Below are 5202 nucleotides of genomic sequence, written 5' to 3'. Positions count from 1 at the left end.
GTCTTCCCATGCATAGACATGGAATATCTCCCCATTTATTTAATTCTTTGAGTTCTTTCATCAGAGTTTTGCAGTTTTCCCCATAAAGATCTTGTATACATTTTATTAGATGTATTATATCTAAGTATTTCATTTTTTGGGGTGATATCGTAAGTGTGTTTTTTATTATATTTTATTTTTTGAATTTCAAATTCCATTCATTGCTGGTACATAGGACAAATTGACTCTTGTATCAATCAACCTTGTATCCTGCAAACTTGCTATAATTGCTTATTAGTTCCAGGAGTTTTTGTCAATTCTTTGGGATTTTCTACAAAGATGATCATGTTACCTGTGAACAAAGACAGTTTTATTTCTTCCTTCCCAATGTGAATACCTTTTTTCCCCATTTTCTTGTCTTATTGCATTAGCTAGGACTTCTAGTATTTTTTTTTTTTTTTTTAAAGATGACCTGTAAGGGGATCTTAACCCTTGACTTGGTGTTGTCAGCACCACGCTCAGCCAGTGAGCGAACCGGCCATCCCTATATGGGATCCGAACCCGTGGTCTTGGTGTTATCAGCACCACACTCTACCGAGTGAGCCATGGGCCGGCCTAGGACTTCTAGTATTGATGTTGAATAGGAATGGTGAGAGAAGACATCCTTGCCTTGTTCTTGATCTTGGGAGGAAAGCATCTAGTTTCTCAACATTAAGCATGATGTTAGCTGTGTTTTGTAGATTTACCAAGTTGAGAAAGTTCCCCTTTATGGAGAGTTTTTATTATAACGGTGTTGAATTTTGTTAAAGCTTTTTTCTGCATCTATTAATATGATCATACAATTTTTCTTTATCCAGTTCATGTAATGGATTACTTTGATTTTTGAGTGAACCAGTTTTATACACCTATAATAAACCCTACTTGGTTGGAATGTACAATTCTTTTTACACAATATTGTGTTTGGTAATAGTTTGTTAAGGATTTTCATATTTATGTCCATGAGAGATATTCATTTGTAGTTTTCCTTCCATGTAATGTCTTTGCTGGTTTTGGCATTGGGTTAATGCTGGCGTCATAGAATTAGTTAGGAACCATTCCCTCTGCTTCTATTTTCTGGAAGAGATTATAGAGAATTGGTATAATTTCTTCCTTAGATGTTTGGTAGAATTCACCAGTGAACCCACTTGGGCCTGGTATTTAGTTCTAGAAGGTTAATTACTGATTCAATTCTTTTAAAAGATATAGGCCTATTTAGATTACCTAGTCTAATCTAAATCTAATTTAGATTTAGATTACCTATTTCTCCCTGTGTTAGTTTAGGTAGAGTGTATCTTTCAAGGAATTGGTCCACTTCATCTAGGTTATCAAACTTGTGAGGAGTTTTTCATAGGATTCCTTTATCCGTTCAATGTCCATGGGATCAGTAGTGATGTCCTCTCTTTCATTTCTGATTAGTAATTTGTATCTTTTTTAAAAATTCATTTGCCAGGCTAGAAGTTTATCAATTTTATTGATCTTTTCAAAAGAACACCTTTTCATTTTATTGATTTTTTCTATTGATTTCCTGTTTTGAATTTCATTTTTTTCTGTTTATTATTTCTTTTCTGCTGCTTACTTTGGATTTAATTTGCTCTTCTTTGTAGTTTCCTAAAGTGGAAGCTTAGCTTATTCATTTTAGATCATTCTTCTTTTCTAATATAAGCATTCAATGCTTCAAATATCCCCTTAAGTACTGCTTTTGTGCATACCACCAATTTTGATAAGTTGTATTTTTATATTTGTTTATTTCAAAATGTTTTTCTTGAGACTTCTTTTAAAATGTGTTGTTCTATCTTGGCAAATGCTCCATTTAAGCTGGAGAGGAATATGTATCCTGCTGCTGTTGGATGAAGTATTTTATAAATGTCAGTTATACCCAGTTAGTTAATGGCACTGTTTGGTTCAACTATGTCCTTAACTGATTTTCTGCTTGCTAGATCTGTCAGTGATATGGGGTGTTTAAGTTACCAGTTGTAATCGTGGATTTCTCTCCATTTCCTTGCAGTTCTATTGGCTTTTGCCTCGTTTTTGATGCTTTGCTGTAAGTACTATACATTATGGATTTCTATATCTTCTCAGAGAATTGATCCCTTTATAATTATTTAATACCTCTTTTTATCCCTAAATTTCCTTGCTCTGAATTTGGTTGTCTGAAATATAGCTACTCCAGCTTTCTTTTGGTTAGTGTTACCATGGTGTATTTTTCTCCATCCTTACTTTTAGTCCGTCTTTATGTTTAAAGTGGGTTTCTTGTAGAAAATGTATAGTTGGATCTTGCTTTTTAAAATCCACTTTGATTGTCTCTGTCTTTTAATTATTTAGACCACAGGGCTGGCCAGTTAGCTCAGTTGGTTAGAGTGTGGTGCTTTTGACACCAGGTCTAAGATTTGATCCCTGCTTTTAATTATTTAGACCACAGGGCTGGCCAGTTAGCTCAGTTGGTTAGAGTGTGGTGCTTTCGACACCAGGTCTAAGATTTGATCCCTGTACTGAACACACACACACACACACACACACACACACGATATTTAGATCATTGATATTTAAAATGATTACTGATATAGTCTAATATCTACTGCATTTGTTACTGTTTTCTATTTGTTGCCCTGTTCTTTGTTCCTATTTTTGTTCCTTTGTTCCTATTTCACTCTTTTCCAGGACATGGGATGACTTGGATTTGGCCAAATGGGCACTCTCAGGCAGACCCTTGAGTCTTGATCAGATGATGCTGGAGTAATTAAAATACATTGATAGCAGTAGGCTAGTTGCATTGTCCTGCAGCAGCTTAGAAATTTTTGTTGAAGGAGAGAGGATTCAGTCTTATAGAAATCCTGGTTGACTTCAATCTGGGCTCAAATACTAGCTGTTAGTACTCACTTGTGTGACTTCAAACAAATATCTTTCAGTGTGTATCAGAAATGATGAAATTTTTTAAGGGAGAACCAGACAAATCTAGAGATGAATCCTAGCTCTGCTACATTAGTGAAATCACTTCACCTCTCTGAGCTTTTGTCTTCAGCTTTAAAAATGGTATCATGTAATAATGTACATAATAGCACCAATCTCATAGTAGGTGCTGTTAGGCAAATTAATCAAACTTAGGGCCTTCCTGTCTCTGTTTCCCAAGGTCTTCCTTCCACTGGACTGTGGGTAAGAGGAGAGGGGCAGGCATTACCTAACTTCAGCCTCAAACATTACTGTCATCCTTTGGCTCAATTTGTTGTCTAGGGAACACAGTGTAATCCAGAACAAGCACTGCCATTTAGAAACCTTTGTCTAAGGGGTGGCAGGAGACCCTTGCAGCGATTTGCTATACAGTGAGTACTGACTGGTGCTCACCAATTGGCATTTAGCGCACAGAAGGTGCTCAGTACTGATACCACCATGGTCAAGCTCTAGGACTCCAAGCCATACAGAGAACACGGATGTTCCATGAGAAGAGGGCTTGTCTTGTTCATACTCCATTCTCAGTGCCTAGAACAGTGCTTGGCCTATGGAAAGCACTCCAAGATACTGACCTAATGTTGATGGGAGTGGGTGGACATCGTGCTGGTTTCTTCACCTGCACCTGGGCATAATGATTCTGATCCCAGGGTGTTACTGTGAGAAAAGATGAAAAATGTACATGAAAGTACCTAATTTTATCTCTGGTGCACATTTGGAACTCAACAGATAACGGTTTTTGTTTTTCCCTTTTTAAAAAAAGATGACCAGTAAGAGGATCTTAACCCTTTACTTGGTATTGTCAGCACCACACTCTCCCAAGTGAGCCACGGACCGGCCCCTATTCTTCTCTTGTTGATTTCTCTATTTTCTTTTCATTCAGAATCTAATATAATAGACTTAAAATTCGCTGGAAAAAACATGACTGGGGATCCTTTCTATGTACAAATGGAATTTCCCTACCATTAATACTTAAGAATCACAGTGCTCAGTCCATCTGGTTAGAACCAACGTGCCTTGAACATTTAAGAAGTCTTCAATGCTCATGTTAAATGACGTTTATTCAGTTTGGAAAAATAAGGAGTTGCTGTTATAGTAGAATTAAGATGAATTTTTTTTTTTTTTGTCGTCTTTGAGACTGACCGCACCACGCTCAGCCAGTGAGCGCACCGGCGGCCATCCCTATATAGGATAGGATCCGAACCCGCGGCAGGGAGCACTGCTGCGCTCCCAGCGCCACACTCTCCTGAGTGCACCATGTCGGCCCTAAGATGAATTTTTTTTTTCCTTTTTTTTGTCTTTTTTAGTGACCGGTAACGGGATCGCAACCCTTGGTGTTGCGTCTGCACTGCGCTCAGCCAGTGAGCGGGAACCGGTCTCCACATGGGATCCGAACCCTCGGTGGGAGCACCGCACTCTCCAGTGCGCCACCAGGCCGGCCCCCTAAGATGAATTTTTAAAACCGGTCTCCACATGGGATCCGAACCCTCGGCGGGAGCACCGCACTCTCCAGTGCGCCACCAGGCCGGCCCCCTAAGATGAATTTTTAGACTAGGTGCAAAAAATTTTAAACTTGCAAAAGAAAAAAATGCCCAAAGAAATGTCTCCATCCTTACAGGGATAAAATTTGGGGATACTGAATTCTTGTCACCTACTAGAGACCAAGATGAGATCCTCTGAGGCAGTGGGAATTCCACTGGTTAGATTCATCACCTTGTCACGGCACAAGAATGAGCCCAGATAAAGGTATGGAAAGCTCTAAGGAGATTGAGTAAGGTTTCTTGGGTGGCTGCTCAGTACATTCTGAAAACTGAACCAACTCACCTTCACTTCCCCATTCCTCAGAGATGCTTCATCACATTGGAATCACCACTGGTAGCTCCTTTGCCCAGGCTACCTGCCAAGTCTTGCTGATTTTCTTTCTTCTGCTCCCTCCTGTCACTGCCTTTGATCAGGCCCCATATCATCTGGTATTGCAAGCCCCGAATTCCTGGTTTCCCTAGTCAGTTCCTCACTCTACTGTCAGGTCTGGAAGCATAGCTTTACTCCCTGCACCTTCCTGTCAAATACTTCCAATGTTCCCCAATGCTTACAGGACAATGGTCAAATTCCTTATGGCCCTCTATGACCCAATCCATTTTGCTACACTTGATTTTTCCAATTCCCCGTTATCAAACTCCATGTTCCCCGGGCACACTGCCCTGTGCTTTCACAACTCCATGGCTTTGCTCACAGATGTTT

Source organism: Galeopterus variegatus, unplaced genomic scaffold, assembly GCF_000696425.1.
Source record: "Galeopterus variegatus unplaced genomic scaffold, G_variegatus-3.0.2 Scaffold431, whole genome shotgun sequence".
Taxonomy (NCBI): Eukaryota; Metazoa; Chordata; class Mammalia; order Dermoptera; family Cynocephalidae; genus Galeopterus; species Galeopterus variegatus.
The sequence above is the reverse complement of the archived record's forward strand: the minus strand, read 5'-3'. Positions refer to the sequence as shown.